At 42.7% G+C, this 11223-nt stretch overlaps 1 long non-coding RNA gene across 1 annotated transcript; it reads right to left on the bottom strand.

The window, feature by feature from the left end:
- Positions 1–222: 222 nt before the first annotated feature.
- On the bottom strand, positions 223–9270 carry LOC120504271. Its single transcript, XR_005627982.1, has 4 exons — positions 9134–9270; positions 8845–9034; positions 3684–3899; positions 223–776 (listed from the first exon to the last, which is right to left on the bottom strand). It is a non-coding gene; the product is annotated as an uncharacterized LOC120504271 (long non-coding RNA).
- Positions 9271–11223: the final 1953 nt, after the last annotated feature.

Here is an 11223-nt window from a genome sequence, read left to right as displayed (position 1 = left end):
TTTGTAATCAATAAATGTCTGAACACCTTTCAGAAAGGACAGTATAATTATCTCAGTTTTATAGGTGATTAACTGCTTTTTAATAGTGGGATAACTAAGGCACAGGAAGAAGAATTAACTTACTCAGTTGGCCAATAAATTATAAAGAAACAGGGTGAGATATCCTGAATCCCCATCAAGTACCCTCCAGATAACACTCTTGCTAATATAATCAATTAGAAACATTACATATCACCCATCTTCAAAGAATTTCAGAAACAGTGAACAGACATCATCAGTGTTAAGCCGCCCTGTGGATCTCAGTATCCCATTGCATCATCTGCTTTGATCATCTTTGCTCTGTGCCTATAACTCAAGTAATTAATAGTTACCATTCTAAGAGGAGTGAGATAATTGACTTATCTAGCAATCACTTCAGAAAGATTATAATTAGAAATAGGTCTGCATTCTAAATATACACGTGCCTCTAGATGAGCTAGGCCAAATACTAGCTACACGTGAAGCAAGGCCAGCACTGAGGCCAGCACAGTCCAGGGGTTTGGGCCCCTGTCCTGTGTGCACAAAGCTCATGTGCACCACTCTGCTGCACCTCTTCCAGCCTGGACAAGGCTTCTTGCCAGCAACACATCACCCACACCATCACCACAGCCCAACGCCACAAGAACCTTCATGACCTTTCAGTCAAATCCCAGGTGCTGGAGTAGTTTTCTCTGTACTCTTGACAGCACAGACCTTCCATGGCTTGGTCAAACTCTCTTGGCTAAAGTCAGGGAATGCTGCAAAAGAATAGTAAAGTAAACCTGGCAATAAAAGAACATGGCTAAAATATAACTGCTTCAGCTTGATTTCCAGGTCATCAGTTCAATGATAAATGTGTAGGTGGTGCCTTCATAGAAAGTCATTAACAGTAGTTTCCTTCACATCCTGTGCTCCATAGCAGCCAAAAAAATTACTCAGCTATCCTATCTTCTATCTGACTAAAATAAATAAAACCAATTTTTTAAAAAAATTATCTGGGTCTCCACATGTTTCATGTAGATGGCAACAAGGCAGCCATGACATCCTCACTGACATTCAGTCATAGAATTTATGACAGAGAAAGTTCAATTAGATCTGAGCAAGCAATATTTCAGTCACCAAAAATAAAGTATTAAAAATTACCAAAGCCATCTCAAAGATCTTGAGTTATTATGAGAGAACCTGTGGTGGAAGTGCAGAAAGCCTCACAGGTTATTACAGGCATCTGTTGGATGTTTCTACCCCACTTGGATTCCTTAGTGCATGTGTGTCATTTCAGTAGGTTTCCTGTAACTACATTTAATTTAGAGCAATGTTAAATGAGGAAAAAAAAAACAAAGAAAAAAAATATCTGGCTGATTCTTCATGAAGCATTACTATTGACAGCTGACACAGAAGGCAGAGCTGGAGAGGGGAAAAAAGCTTGGAGCTACTGTTTGTCTCTCCTGAGATATAAAAGGTGTGTGAAGGCCTCAGAGCTCACGTGTTCCTCTACCTAGAAATCCAACATGCTTCAATATTAGTGTCTCTTTGTGTCAATAGCAAAACACAAGAATGAGGGGCATTTTAGATTATTCCACCCTCCCTAACATTCCTCCTGCACAGCCCTAATTTGACTGTATTGATGTCTTCCTCAGAGGAGATAAAGTTGCCTTCCACAGAGAAATGCAAAGCAAAGGAACAAGACAGAAAGGACTATAATTAACAACGTCAGATATTTTTTCTACTCAGCAAGTAGGACTCAGTTCTGCAAGTTACTGTCTATACCTTTTCACCAAAGCACCTCTGATCTGCCTCCCACCGTTGGATTCAAAGCCAGTAAATAATGACTTTCCCACATAATCATTACACTTGGGGTTTTAACCAACTGAATACCAACCTCTACAATGAAAGCTCAGTTATGAGTGTGCGTATATGTCTGATTTCATACATTCCTGTTGTTTGACTCACATAGACAGAGTATTATGTGGCTGAAAGCTCCAGACTAGTTTTTGAGAGTATGTGGCAAGCCTGAATTGGTAAGATCCAAACCTAGGCACAGAGAACTTGCCTGTTAGAGTGTGTGCTTACAGCACAGTACAGGCTATGGCACAGCAACAAAGAGACGTTAATTAGGCAGCACTGATCCCTCCATGCCTCTATACATCCCATGTTCTGAAATGTCAAATTCAGGGATAATTTTTTCCACCCCCACTCTGTCTTATGGGTACAATAGGTCATGGATAGCAGCTTATTGATGTGGATGTGATAGCTTGGTTAGAGAGTGAGAAAACTAGAAAAGTTTTCCTAGAATTGGCTCGAGAGGCTTTAGGGAGTTAAAGATAAACAATAATGGTTTATTATAATAAACAACCTGTAGGTAGTGTTTTCTTACTGTGTGTTATTGTTTTTTTCAAAAATTGTTTATAAGAAAGGTGTCTTAAGGGTGTCTTGTTAATTAACTAATTAGGTGAAATGTATTTACTAAATGACTAATTAAATCTACCAAGATTAGAATAATTTATTAAAAAAACAGTTCCAAATATAGGGCACATTATTATATATCAATCAACCTTCTAATAAGTCTATATAATTTCTTATTCCATAATAACATATGAATATCTCTGCTGATAAATATGGCTCTTCTGAGGTGGTGTTTTGGAAGAGCAGTCTCCAAGACAGAACTAAAGATCACATTCACACTGTGTCACAGATTAGTGGCTTTCAATGTAACACTTTTCCTTTCTGAAAGCCTCTCTGCCCATGCCTTGACCTGGCACAGAAACTAAGGACACAGCCACACAAGGTGCTCAGCAGCTTCTGTCTCAGTGAAGGTAGAAAGAGTTTAAAGCACTTAGAATTGAGTCCTTAAAATAATTGTTTGACACAATAAACATAGTGATTGACCAAGCACATCTTAATGCCATCCTTGTACATTCCCATATTACAATCACCACCATTAAAGAAGCTGTTTCAGTTGGTAACTGCAAGGTAATTTCAGTCTCCTGTACTGTACTCTGCTTCCAAAACATTAGGGAATAAGCCACCACCAATATTACAAATTAGATGGCAGCATACGTTAGGAATTTGCTGTAACTCCAGCCCTCAGTGACTAGCACAGCTTCAAGTGTAAACAAACAAAAGCTGCAATTTGTGCCAAATGTTTACTCTGATTTTAAATCAGGGTTAGCTTTGCCAGTACAAATTACGCCTCCCTTTGTCTTCAAGAAAGCTGGCCGTGGACTAGAGGAAGTTAGACAAATTTTTTATGCTAAATGAGCTGTCTGATTAGACAGATTTTTTTACCAGCTTTTACTTCTCCATCTATAACCAGGGTTTTACAGCATTTATTATATCACCCATCTTCCAACATTACTCAAACACAGATTTAGTCTGTGTGCTCACTAGAAGTTCGGAAGAGAGAGATTGATCTGCCGGTGCAAATGAGAGCGTGAATGCCAGTGAATGAGATCAAACTACTGGGCATTTATTCACCCTATTAATGTAAGTCATGAAACTCCAATTCGAATTTGGGGTCATTAAAGCAGAGTGCTTATGATTTTCTTGGCTGTATAAAAGCTGAGTATTCCAGATGAGATTGCAGCTCCCAAACAATTCCCAGCATGGATGGACTAATGAACAGTGAAAAAAACCCCAAAAACCAAACTGTTACTGGCTTTGCTTACCATAATAATGAAGAACTTCCTCATGGGATGCTGCTTTGCACAAGGGCTTGCACAGAGTGGGTTTGGAAGCCACAGGTGGGGACTCCCAATCCCAAACACGGGACTCCCAGTCAAGTGTGACTCTGAAGCTTTCCCATTGCTATCTCTATCGTGTTTCTCTTCCAGCTGCTCCATCTGGAGCTCTTTCTTGTTTTCGCCATCTGACATTTCAACAGCCTGAAAACAAGCAAAACAACTCCTCTAAACAACCAAAATGTTTGATCAGATCCTTTATATAAATGAAATGCTAGTGTATGCCAGGCATCTGAACTTGGTAAAAATAAATGAGTGCTTCAAACCCACTATTGTTCTCAAGGTCCCTGACCTTCAAAACATCATTCTATTCTATTTGTAAACAACACAGACATGACAGAACATGTGAATACCACTTCACCCTTTGGTAACAGTATCTATCCCAAGACCTCAAAGTGTTCTGCAAATATTAGCTAAGCCTCTCATGCCTCTAAAGAACTCCTACTCTTCAACAAATATTAGCTGAATCTCAACCTGCACCACTCAGCTCGTAGGAGACTAGAGCTGTTCTCCAAGTTCAGAAAGGTTGAATACACTGGTGAAGGTTATTCAAGAGTTTGTAAAGACTCAGGCAACAGAAATACAAATTTATAAGTCTTCTAAGTATGCCTGGACCTCTGGAAGTTTGTCCAGAGCATCATCCAAACCTGTATGCTACTTTCGGCAACTCTAATATTAAACTTCAGATCCAAATCTAGACAAATCCAGATTTCATTTAAACAAGAGAAAACAACCAGGAAAACCAGAACACTAGTTTAACCATTCATCTTCCCACTACCCTTTCAGGTCTCATAGTCATTTATGCTTTTGTGCATACCCAGATAAACCAAGGCATAGGGGGCCTCAGCTTGCATTTAGCAAGGGACCAAAGAAGGCATGGAGGCTGGGAGGAGCACACACCGCCCCGTTCAGCACGCGGGGATGAACACAAGTTGAACTCACCCAGGTTTCAGGCAAAGAGCAGCTCAGCACAGCTGCACTAGAACAGCTGGACTGGTTCCTGACCACAGGTGTAGGAACACAAAGATAAGGCCATAGTAACTTCCATATGGTAAACAGTTCCTAGCAGGGCTCCCTGCAGGCCATTCATTTCCAAGGCACAGAAATCGTGCTTAGCTTTGACTCATGTCTTGCTTTTGCATCTTTTGAAAAACTGGTTATGGACATTTATGTAATGGAAGTTTTCACTCCAAGCTCTGGCTAAAACTGCAGCTTACATTGATTTTGATTCCCTCTGGATCATAGGGTAGGAACACCTTACCACTGTGTTGTCTTGGATCATCCAGACTTCCCAAGCAGCTCATCTACTTCAGCATTAACAAAAGAAACAGGTAACAACAAAGCTAGAAGTTCAAACCCTGGACACTTCAAAGTTGAAATACATTAAAAAAAAATCCAACTATGCTTTTATTAGCTATAAGATGACAATTTATTCCATTAGATTCCATTGAATTAGTTACCTTTCTAAAGAAGGGATATTACTCTTTATTAACATAGAATTGTAATCAGTCTAACCAGCATTAACAAAAGAAACAGGTAACAACACAGCTAGAAGTTCAAACCCTGCACACTTTGAAGTTGAAATACATTAAAAAAAAATCCAGCTATGCTTTTATTAGCTATAACATGACAATTTATTCCATTAGATTCCATTTAATTAGTTACCTTTCTAAAGAAGGGATACTACTCTCTATTAACATAAAATTGTAATCAGTCTAATACAATGCCCAGTCTATAATTATAGATAAAGTTTAAGGTTGGGGTTTTTCCTCCAGAATTTTCTCTTCTATATTTTATGCTGTCTTCAATTGCATTTTAACCTAAGTTGAAAGCTGATTGATGATGACACAGGAGAAAGCAATGGTAACAGCAGTCCGTATGATGTTAAATTCTCCAGAGGTTACTTTTTTATTGGTCAGAAGGGGCCAGTCCACACGGGTGTTGGCTTTTGGCCTTTTTACAACATATTGTTGACTCTTGGAGTGCACTGTGACCATTACACAACACTAATAATGACTGCTCCCAGAGCCTTCTAAGCACTCCAGGAGCAAAGAGAAAAGGTTGATGAACAGCTTCATGATAGCCTAAAAGTACGGTCTGGTTCCCTCAGTAAGGGTAAGTGTTTTTACTACAGTGCATTTAAAGCCATGGGTAAAATGCTGACCAAAAAGTGAGAGTTTGGAGCCTGAACAAGCCAGACAAATTCAGGAGGAAAACAAAACCTGCATCATTACCTTGGGGTTGGGTGGGAAGGCTCAACACAAGTGAAGTGACAGATTATTTCCCTGAATTTTTGCAGCCCAGGACCGGGTACATTTTCAGGGGTAGAACAGAAGTCCCCACTTCTGGCAGGAGAGGAACCATGCAGGTTTTGGTGGTGTGACTTACAGAGTTGATCAAACTAGAACATCCCATTCCAGGCTTCAAAACAGGGAAGAAACAAAAACCCAAGAGAGGCCTGACACCCACTTTCCTTATTCTGTGATTAAACTGCTAGAAGGAAGAGTTCTTCAATCAATAGAAGTGATTTTTCAATCAGCAGAACTGGCACAAAGGCCAAAAGGGTTGAGAAACACTTCTGCTCTTTGTAAGAATCCCATAGGAGTCTCTCATCCAAGAGGTCTGCTGGAGGTCCTGATCAGGCTGGTGGTGTGCTCACTTCCCAGGCACTGTTTCCTATTTTGGGGCTCTCCTTCCATCACTACACCACCAATGTCTTCAATCTGGGTATGCGTTTTAACAGTGCACCCTGAACATGGTTACCAGTCTTCAGGCTCCCCAAGGCTTGAAAAGCTTCTGAGGCAATTCAGTGGGGAAGAGCCTCACAGTCCTGGAGAATTTCATCTTCTTCAAAAGAAGATTAGGAAAGTGAATCTGCCTCCTGTCTGAATAGGCTCCTCCAACTTCTCCCTGGCTAAAGAGCTGCTCTCTAACTTCTTAGCCAGTATAACAGTAAGTCTCCATCTACTTGTGCTGCCCTTCTGCAGATGGTATAGCAGAGTGCCCAGCTGGAATTAAGCTGGCACAAGGCACAGGGAGAAGGACAGATAAGGTGGTTGCTCTCTTGCCCCCCCTCTCTGCATGGAGCCCCAGAGGCTCCCCTGTGTGACTCCCTGAGCTGAACTGGCTCGGCAGGCTCCAGACTTGCCAGGTGAGTCCCCCCACCCTCCCATGCCCACAGGTTACAACCAGCAGTGCCAAGAGTCCCCAGTACCATGGGCAGGTTCCCATTCCACAGAATACCCTAAAACTCTAAGCTAAGACACTCCCTGCCCTGAAGCACCTTATGTTTAAGCAAAAAAGGAAAACAAAAGATAAAGGGGTGGCCTTAACAAGGGCATACAGTTAATCCAAAAACCTGTTATTTTACTGCAGAGCAATGCACATCTTACCACCAATGCTGCCAGTGGTGTTTGTGACAGACCAATGGAGTCGCAACACACCTGATGTGCCTGGTGCTTCCCATGGGCCATGTGTGCATTCAGAGAGAGCTTGGAGCTAGGAAACTTCATCTTTGATGTTGGGTATCAGGCTGATCTGCTTTCAAAATGATGTCTTCATACCTATCCACTTATGTCACACCACAGACTGCTCTTGAAGCAAGAGCAATTGCATAACATTCTCATCTTCATTTTCCAGCTGTCCAGCCAGCCAGGAGGAGGTGACATCCCCTCTAACAACTTCTTTGCTTTGCAGCTCACTCCTACATATTTCAAAGGAGCTGCCAGAATTGCATTCTTTTCATAGAACCCCAGGGAAGTTCTAACCTCAAAATTAAGCAAAACAAAGTCCTTTGAATATTTTCCAATTAACCTAAGATTGACACTAAGACTTTTCTCTTAATGTTTCCACTATTTGAACAACTGGGTTTCTCCTGCATGCCCCGGTTGTCAGGCCTTTTGGACCATCAAAGATCTAAGTTATTCCTTTCCCAAAGACTACTCTGGTTTTGAAACTCAGAGACCCTTTTCTGCTAAGTTTGCTCTAGGTTGTGTCATTTAGTGGAAGAGATCAGAGAAGCCTCTCAGCAGCACAAACCCAGGGAAGATATCAAAGAAGAGACAGTGTGGCAGGTTTCTCATACACTAGCAATGAGGGCAAGTTAACACTGCTGAAAGCCTTCAGGGCTGCATTCTGCTCCCAGTCTTACAGCATAAATATCCAGAGAAACAGATATGACAGAGAGTGAGTTCTGAGCGCCTAGAGCCAGCAGAGAGCATTATGGCAATGCCATAAAAAATGCCAGCATTCAGGCAAGAGGCTGGAGGTGGCAGGCACGGTCCCATTCTGGGGCTTGCAGCAGCATGTTGGCCTTCAGGAGCCTGCAGGCACCGTGGCTCATTAGCCAAACTTCCTCTGAGTTAATGGTGATGCTGAAACACAGGAACCCTCTCATTTGGCTAAAAAAGCAGTTCTGCCAGCAGATTTGCAGGCAGCTTCTGTGCAGCCTGGAACAGAGGGAGGAGAAGGCTCCCAGCACCAGAGCAGCACTGCCCACAGACACACAGCATGCAGGGAGCAGCCAGCACTTTAGAGACAAACTATTTATGCCCTTTGTTGCTCATTGTTGTCTAGGTAAGACACTTCTAAAAACTGTTGGGCAGATCACTAACATGTCCCAATTGCCCAGGTGGGGAGTTCCTGAGCACTTTCTGTCCATTAGCTTGCAAATGTCCCTCTGCAGAAGGTAAAATATTGTCACCCACACTTTACTCTTAGGAATAGCAAGGCACAGAGGGCCAAGTATCCCAGTTCTCTCTTCCACCCTTCTAAATCATAAACAACAGTAATTCTTCCCACAGTTACTGGAAATGACAGGCTCCTTCAGAACTAGGGAAGCTGCCCCTTGCCTGGAACCAAGGAGCCAAAAGCAGTTGGAGGTAGCAGCCTGCAGCCTATGACATGGTTTTAAGCCTGAGAATGTTTCCTCCATCACATCTCTGGGGTCTTTTTCTGTACTCACAAAAACACTCTGTGCTTTGTATGCTCAAGGAGTTCACCTTCAATAAATAATCTGAACAAAAGGAGTTAGTGCTGGCACGGTTGCATGGGTTGCTTTAGGGACAGTTTGCAGCAATGTCAAACTCACCTTTGCTGGTGGCTGCTACCACTTGCTGGGAAGGAATCCAGACCCCAAAGGGAACACTCAGTAATATCAAGAGCCAAGAGCAATTTCGTCCCCATTAGTTAATATCAAATATAAAGGACACATTCCAGTACACAGCAAGTAGTCTTTGCCTCCTTGAAAGACAGTTGTGGAAGATGTGGGGTTTAGGATCCTTAAATGACAAAACAGAAATACATGAAAAGAACATTTTTTTCAGACTAATTGCAGGATAACATTGCTCAGACAGCATCAGTAGCTCTCAGATTACTACCTGGAAAAATCTTGCGTCAGAGGAATATTGCTGACCCAATCCAGAGAGCCTCATGGGCAGTACTGATGAGAATGTTGAGCAAAGTGGCCAACAGCCTTCTTTCTGGTTTTAATAAAATGAAGTAACACTCCTTCTTCCTGTGTAGAAAACCAGAGAAAACAGCCGGTCATTCTGAAGGAAAAGCAGACTTCTTTGTGTTGGGTCAATGGACCAGCCTGAAGCTGTGCAGAGATTGTTATTTAGTCTGCAGGTGTACTACAGTAGGCTTCAGCAGCAAAGATGCTCCTTCCTAACACTGCAGTTTAGAGGATGAAGGAAAAGCTGCATTCACCTCACGGCCCTAGAGAAATTATTGCATCCCTATGATGTGACAAAAGGAATATGAAACCCAAAAAACAAAAGGAGATGTCGCAAAAGGAATATGAAACTTAGTAAGAGTTATAGAATTCTACGAGAACAGTGGTCAGCTTGCCTACAAGTGAAAATTTCCAGTTGAGCTAGCCCAAAGCTGATGGCTTTCCATTAACTCCACAGGTTCAGTGGCACACAGCTGTGCTGCACCCCTGGAACCAGCCCTGGGACAGCACAGAGCCTGCCTTCACTTGGGCCAGGTCTGAAAAGAGAGGCAGGTAGAGGGCACATTAAAATATGGTGGATGTTCACAGAGCAGTGGTAAGTGATCCAGAAAATTCCTGTCTAACTTTGGCTCTCCCACAGATGCTCTGCATGGCCTTTTGAAAAAACATCTCCCTCACCTTCCTCTCCCTCCTCTTCTCTGCAGTCCTTTGTTTCTCCATGTGGAAAAAACTCAGGAATAAAAGACTTTTCCCCTCTACCATGAGCCAAATACACCAGTGGTAGCAAAGCATATAATGGAAGTTATACTGCCTAGAAGAGGCAGTAGTTCTCCCTTAAGGTCCCCACAACCACCACGTTCCTGCAACAGTTTCTAGTCCCTGGCAAAACCTGAACCAGAAAAACTTCACTGCTGAGTAAGTGCTAGTAGAAATAAGTAAACAGCCTTGCACTCTGTCGTATTCCCTGAAAGACTGAGCATGCCAGCAAAGGCAGCACAGACTCTCAGAGCAGTAAACAACCAAGCAGGCAGAGCAAACAAACATTTAAAACCCCATATGTCAGAAAACCTCTCTTTGGAATAAAGAGGTGAAAACAATTTCATCAGAAAGGAAGAAGTTTTCTCCCCTTCCTTTCTCCACACTTCCTCAGCCCTTCCTTCCCTTGTTTACTTTGTTTCCCTGTTTCAAACCAAGTCAGAGAACCTTTGGTATTTGTGGAACTGGGCTCTTTCTGTTTAACTCCAGCTGTGCCCACAGCCCACATACTGGTTTGGTACAACTTGCCCAGTCTGACAAAGTGGTTTCTCAAGCTTGAAATAAAACCATAGTGATTTTTACACTACTAAAATGAATGGCCCTTGACAGGACCAGCAATTATCTATGAATTCCAAAGAAAAGGCTTGTTGCATGGCACAGCAACGTGCTCCACACAGCACTGTGGCAGGGGGATGCAGGGGCTTTCTGGGCTTTTGCTCTGGCATTTCAGCCTCTTTTGAAATATGACAGCACTGAGAGCTCCAAGGTAAAAAAGCCCAAAAAACCAAAGAAGGTACCCCCAAGACTCCAAAGATCCCACAGGAAAACAGCTCAGAGGATTTTTACCTGTCACAGATGTGGGGTTGGAAGGAGCTCTTTGCCAGACTCCGGCCAAGGAAAAAGCAGCATCCGAATTCAGAGGAAAAGCCCTTGCCAGGAACACCAACCATGAGGCTCCTGATGGGAAAGGGGATCCTGTGGTGGTCCTGTGGTTCTTTCTTCATGGGGAATACCTGCATCCATGGACCCAGAGATGAAGCAGGCAGCAATTTGTTTCCATGTGTTTGATTTAGGAGCGGCTGCTTGGGATCTAACACCCTGCTGTTATCAGAGAGGGTCTGTGGCCTGCAACTGTGTTATCAGGTATCAGAGAGCCCCCTTGGGCAGGGACTGGGGGAACAGATGCTGACCTCAGCCAGGCAGCAGGAAAACAAACCTCAGCACAAAAGGGCAGGATGCCACGAAATAAGACTCCTT

This window comes from Passer montanus, unplaced genomic scaffold (assembly GCF_014805655.1).
Source record: "Passer montanus isolate IOZ18808 unplaced genomic scaffold, ASM1480565v1 scaffold29, whole genome shotgun sequence".
Taxonomy (NCBI): Eukaryota; Metazoa; Chordata; class Aves; order Passeriformes; family Passeridae; genus Passer; species Passer montanus.
This window is presented reverse-complemented; position numbering and strand designations above follow the sequence as displayed.